Source organism: Conger conger, chromosome 10 (assembly GCF_963514075.1).
Source record: "Conger conger chromosome 10, fConCon1.1, whole genome shotgun sequence".
Lineage (NCBI taxonomy): Eukaryota > Metazoa > Chordata > Actinopteri > Anguilliformes > Congridae > Conger > Conger conger.
In genome coordinates this window covers 37,579,708-37,586,917 of record NC_083769.1, presented here as the reverse complement: position 1 = coordinate 37,586,917, position 7,210 = coordinate 37,579,708, and positions in this window count along the sequence as shown.

Here is a 7,210-nt window from a genome sequence, read left to right as displayed (position 1 = left end):
TCCCGATTATACATGTGTAAAATGTTATTGTTATTCTGGCAGAGTTTTAGCTAGATGTTTTATGGGATTTGGGTTTGGTGGATAATTAAGAAATTATAATTATATGTGTTTGAAGAATTCCCTCATTTGAGAACGGGGAGAAGATGCACCATTGTTGAGGGAAAATAAGTCACTTTTGCCAGGAGACTTTTTGGAGTTCGTGGAATTCAGAGGAAGAGATTGTCACATTAAGTTAATTTGGTGATCCAAAGCCTTCACAATATTCTGTGAGATGGGTCTATGAAAATAATGTTTTGACAGTCCTGCCTTGAAGAAATGTTAACATCCAAATTTTTTATTAACGGTCAGCTTAGCTTTTTTCCCAGTATTTTCAATATTTCTTTTTCTCTTTTTGTTAAATGTACTGCATATAATTTAGTAATACATTGAGATATTTAGCTATGTGACAAATTGGCTAATTCCAGTAGATGTGAGAGTAGTTGTGGGAAGCATACTTTGCCATCTCTTCACTTCATCATTATACTGAAGTTAATTTGGAAAAATTGGCAGTAGCATCTGTTTAATCACTATATGGGTTCATTAGATCAAATTGCTTGTGTTGTGTGCCCCCATTAATTGTTTTACTTAAAATGCAGTTTATGACCAAAACAACAAGAATTGTCTCACTGTCCCAATCATTTTGTACTTAACAGTGTCACTGTCTGACCTCTGACTTTTTGCAAAGATAAGTGACTGTCAGGGTCAGGTTTTCATTGATTTTCTTGCCGCATACTTAATGGGTACTTCAGCCAAACAGCCAGGCAGACTTTCTGAGTGATACCCTTTCATCTGAAACCCAATGGCCACACAAAAAGAATAACACTTTCAGATTAACATGATAAAAAACATTGAAAATGGGACTCACAGTTGATCTTTATTTTAACCTGTCAACTGGAGTTATTGCTGAGAAAATTCTAAATTACCTTATGAATGGATGTTATTTCCCATTCAGTGGGTTCTAATGATTTTCCATCTAAAACATGGTCTGTTTTTAGCTGTACTGAAAAAAAGCATTTGAAATGTGCTTACATTTTACTATTAAATGGTAAATGGTTGGCATTTATATAGCGCCTTTATCGAAAGCGCTGTGCAATTGATGCTTCTCATTCACCCATTCATACACACACTCACACACTAACGGCGACTGGCTGCCATGCAGGGCGCCGACATGCTCGTCAGGAGCATTTGGGGGTTGGGCGTCTTGCTCAGGGACACTTCATCACAGCCCGGGCGGGGGGTCGAACCGGCAACCCTCCGGATGCCAGATGACTGCACTTACTGCCTGAGCCATGTCAGCCCCTCTGTTAATGTCAGTTTTATATAAAAGTTTGACAGCCTGGTGAAATGCAGTTCATTAGCAGTGTGTCCATACTTTCACTCTTGGTGCAAACTGGGATGACTGTATATAGAAGTTTTTCATCTCTGGTCCTGGAGAGCTGCTGAAGGTGCTGGGGTTAAATGATCACAGTTGATCACACAGATAATTCACCTCGCAGTTTGTTGGTTCTGAGCTTGCTGTTTACAGTAACTGTTTTTGAGCTAAAAACTAAACCTACCATGCCCTGTGGGCCACTAGGACCAGGGCTGTGAGCTCTGGTGTACGTTCACCTCTCTGTGAAAGACATGGCTTGCTGACAGAATAAATTATTTTGCATATTCACATTTGTAAGTTGTCTGTTGGCATGCTTATTATTTTTTTACTGGTTTATCCAAACCAATTACATATCTGCCTCTCCCGTGATTGAGGTTGGTTATGAGATGAAAGAATTCACTCTACAAGTTCATGACCTGCTGGCTTCACAATAGCTAGTATTGTGGCAATTCAAAGTTTCTGATCAAAGGTTAAATACGCTTCTAGTTGTACTCTAAGGAATCTAGTTACTGGTTGTGACACCAGGAGAAGGGAGGGCTGTCCCAGTGCCCTGGGGACCCCTACCTGGGGGGTGCTTGAGGACCACTGGCAGCGCAAGCCCCAGTCAGGGCTGTGGCAGTCTTTACCACGTCATTAACCCATTGCCTAATTAATGGGCTATGTAAAGGCCTGGACCTGAGACCAAGAGAGAACCCTTTTTAGCAACTCAGCCACAATCTGTTTGTGATTGTCAGCCTTCTAGTCCTTTTGTGTTGTTCTTTCTGCAGTGCCTTGTGGAATTGGGATTGTTATTTTGTGACATTAATTTCCATTGCTTTGTGTTCCTTGCCCTGAAGGATCACAATAAGAGGCTGATAAGCCCTCAGCATTTCTTGTGTGTCTTGTCTGTTCATCGCCCTGACACAGTTACCACCCAACATTGTGTCACAAGCTACAATATGTCTCCAGAGGCTGTGTATATGAACAGATTAATTTTATAACTAACAAAATAGTACAGCAAATCCTAGCAATGTAGGCCATTAGCGAGTTCATAACCTTGCATTTAAAACAGGTTTGCTGTTCATGAAATTTTCTGTACAATATTACTGACTACAGGACCGTACTAATGCATGTATTTAATTGTTACAGTATTCCAACAGCCACCATTATGTTTTTTTACTACATTTGAATAATATCAGTTAGATACGCCATGGACAGGTAGTAGTGAAGTTTGTTTGATTGTCACAATTGTAAATGTGTTTCAGCCTAATGGAAATGTCAGTTTGCTTTAAACAGTGGTGAAATTGGTCAAATCAAGACTCGTGGGTTGTTGGCTTGACGGCTTCTTTCTCATACACTGGTGTGCTTCATATAGCTTCCCGCTAGATGGCGATGTTTACTGATGTTTGGTGCGGGAGGCTTGGCTTCTGTCACTTATCAACAACTTTCCACTTCAACTTCCCCTGAAACCACGAGAACGTCCTCCTTTATTACTGTACCATATTCCATGCCCTAAACACTAACCCTCTTCAAAGATCATTTAAATATTTCCACAGGAATTTAATGAGCAAGATTGTGGCTGTAATGTTAGTACTTCTTGAAAGCATTGGTCAGTTTAAATGGAAAAAATAAATAAGTTGTATTTGTGAATTGCACGTTGCAGTTCTGTATATGGCTGACAATATTTTTTATACCATACTCAGTTGGCTTGGTTTTCAGGGGGAGAAAAATCGGATAAATCCAGGTTTACATGGCAGTACAGCCTGTTATTTAGTCGGCGTTTGAATCTTGAATGTTACCTCAAGCAAAGTAAATATACTGCTTTATATTTAGTAATATTTAGTATATAGACAATGTGACCTAAGTAAATCAGCGTTGGTTAGACTGCTAAGCAAAAATAAATAAATTGGAACATCATTTTATCATACATATAATTTCAGCTTATGAATGAATGCACAATGAATGCAATTCATTCAGTCATTGAGAACTGTTTTTTTAGGCCACAGTTCTAAACACATTTTACACCTCGCGGTGCAGAGTCAGTGTGGACGTAATGTCTTTTCATCCAACCTCACACAGACTGCGGGGGAATTTGCAATGAATTATGTAAAATGACCAGAATGCAATTCCCTTTAACTTTCATTAATATTAATCCCTAAGCTATATGAATTGTGCCTTTTATGTGACAGTGTAATACTGTACAGCACCATGCAAAACATTTATGAATAAAATATTTTTCTTTTAAATCAATGAATTTCATTTTACAATGGATAACACTATCTGTTCATTTAAACGTCAGCGTTTCTTTGATTTGAAATGCCCTTGGTCCTGGCCGATCTCTGTACCCTCTACATTTGAACTCACTTGGGAAGACAATATAAAGCACAGAAAGCCTGCAGTGCGAGCAACTGCATTATTAAAAATATACTCAAAGAGCTTGATCATGCTGCATTTAGGATGGATTATAAGTTATTTTCTCATACCACAGCCGTTGCTCAGGAGGTAAGAATGAAAGATAATTCACGACATGAATTTGATAATATAAATATGTTTGCCTTGGTTGGTTCAATTATATTTCAAAAAATGTATTTATAATTTTTGCTTAAAGGTTTTCAAGTAAACAGTCAGCAACTGCACTGCAGAGGACAAGTGATTTAACATTGATTGTACTGGTCACATTACTCAGTTGCAGAGTGGGCATGGCTATTGCTGGAGACCCCCCTCCCCCCGTCTAACAGTAGCCTACAGTTGAAACAATATTTTTATCCCAAATTCGAATTGGCAATTATATCTCTGGTGTTCATTGGTTTATTGAACAGTATTAATAGATACAATATCTGGATGTTGTATCTGTGCATTTACATGTATCTGTGTGGGTTCATTTGCACATCTGTTTATTTTTGTTTGAAACCTACTAAGTAGCTTCTGCAACATTCTCATAGACTCAGGAGGGTGCAAAACAGCATGCACCTCTCGCTTGTGTCCCCCCGAAACTCATTCTCCCAGCTGCCACCTCTTCTCACTCACCCACTGGGTGAGCTCATCGTACTGGAGGACTACACTAGAGGCAGAAAGTCCAGGGGTCAGGAAGCAAAAGTCCTGCCCTGTGTTTCTTCCACCCGTGAACTCAGGTCCTACCTCTGATTAGCACATCCAGGTGATTGGAGCGAAATACCGGGGATGACTTTCACTTTGTGGACCTGGATTTTCCACCTTTGGACTGCACTGAATGTGCATCTGGTCCGTCATATTGCAGGCACCTGGCCAACCAGGAGAGACTAAATATGTCACAGTGGCTGATTCACTACTGGTGTATGAGCAAGACAAACCACACGGGTCCTGCATGATCATTTCTTGATACATTATTTTTACTTGCTGTAGGTTCCGGCCAGGGTCTTATCATGGTAAATCAGCCTTTGCAGTGTTTTACAGTGTAATTGCTTTGTACTGTAGTTACTTAAACATCATATGCATTCAATTTTACGGATGAGTTTTAAATCTCTGAGAGGTCTTTGCCTGGGGCTTAAATAAATGTGAAGAATCTGTAGTTTGGGAACACTGGGTGTGGAAAGTTGGATGTTATCTTTTAGTGCTTAATTGCATTGGACCCACATTTGCATACGGAAGAGTAAAATATCTCAATATTTGAATGGAAAATGATCCACTGGTCCTTAACCTTGGGTTGGAAAATACAATGAAGATTTTTCTAGATTACTTTATGAATGTATAGTTTACTGCATGTAACCTATAATGTGCCTGTGTGTACTATATGTATATGTGCAGAGCTTAATGCCATTGAATAAACATTTAATTTAATATTTTCTCTGAAATATAATATATTCTGTTAGTAGAATCTGCATTGAAGGTCACTGACCTTTTCCTTGACGATTAGCCTCTAAGCCTGACCTAGCTTCTGTATGTGTGGGCGTGTCAATATAATATGGCATGAGAAAAAAAAAAGAAACTGAAAAAACCCACTGAGATTTAATAATCTTAAAGGCATGAACATGTTTTTATGTCATTACCTGATATAAAACAATGTCTTAGCAAAAGCATGCAAATATTATAGCTCAAGGTTAAACTTTCTCTGGTTATTGCAATGGCTTTATGCCCATCAGTTATAAAAAAACAAAAAGAGCAACCGGACAATATATTGAAATAGATTGTCTATTCAGTGCCTTGCTGTGCGTGTGTATGTGAATGCAAGTGTGTGTGCATGGGTGTGTTTGTGCTGTGTGTGTACGTGCGTGCGTCTGTGGTCGGTATGTGTTATGTCATACTGTGAATGAAGGGTTTTGAAGAGCAGAGAGAATTCCCCAAGGCACATCACTCTGAATGGCTCCAGCTCTGTAATTGAAAGACAATGCTAATGCACCTGAATCTCGGACAGCCTTGAAATGAAAGAGATTATGTAAGAGAACTATTCAGTTGAGTTGAGTTGAGTTTTATTATTAAAACATTTATTCTAACATGCACAGTTAGGCATACTTTGAACATAATGCACCTACGCCCAATTTCTGCCCCCCGCCCCCTCAGGGACCTGGTAGATAAGAAAAGCAAAAGTTCATATAAAATGTGGAGATGACAATGAGAAAGCATCATTTATTTATATACACAACATAAACCTGAGTTTCATATAAAAAATATCTAAATGATGGTCTTTGCACATTCCCTTTCTAACTTTCTGACTTTATGTCCTCAATCTTGGAAAGTAATATAAGCTGAAATAAAACTTAAAATACATACACAGAGCCCTACAAAATTATTCACACCCTTGATGAATTATTTAAAATAATCAGCACAGGTAAAGAGCTATATTGTGTGCCTTACAAATACAATAATGTTTTTATAGGAATACAGTCGCTCAGAGGAAACAATTTTACAAATGCGTTTCTTGAAAAATATTTCAATTATTCACGCCCAAATAACACTTAAATAAAATCCAATGAAAATATGAAGAAGATGGTTTAAAAGTTTGTCTCTGTTGGCTTTCTGGTGCACTGTTGGAGTTGGAAACAGTGCCAAGAAATATACTGAAAAATAGCTTTTGTGACCAGCTTGTATCCTATCTGTGTTTGCTGCCTGATTCTAATATTGGGGAGAAGTGCCCCCTGCCCCCTTTGCCCCTGTTTACTGGGGTATAAAAGTAAAAGTGACCCATCGCCATCAGGAGCTGTCAGAAGAAAGAAGACAAAGGGCTACTGACCTTCACAAGTCAGAAGATGGTTACAAACAAATAATTAAACTGAGGTTACCAGTTCCCTATATTAGGATAAGAATTCAAGAGTTTAAAACCACCAGAACAGCGGTAAAAATGCCTGGTAGAGAACACAAATGCACACATAGTGAGGAGATGGTTTCAGAGGCAAATACCAATCCAAGGTACACCACACACACACACAAAGATACACCTGGAAAAATACTCTGCTCAATAGCTTTGTAACTTTGATTTGAACTGGGAGTTCTGATTAGTTGAGACTAAAATTAATATTTTTGGTCACATGCGCCAACAGCAGGTTTGGTTGGAAGAAGGATGCTGATGTTGAAAACAGCATGATACCTATGATATGGTTGTTGATATTTGCTGCTGGTTTGCATCCACTGGTCCTGGGGCAATGAACTCCAGCAAGTATCAAGAGATTGTGCTCCAAAATCTGAATCCTTCTGCCATGGAGGTTGAATGCGTCAAATACACAAGATAATGTCTCGAAACGTGGACATTCCCAAGATCCTGCGGAAGACCTCCCCCCGTCCCCCCAAGAGATTATTTTGGTTGATTCCACTGAAAGAGGAATTTTAATAATGTTCCATATGTTGGAA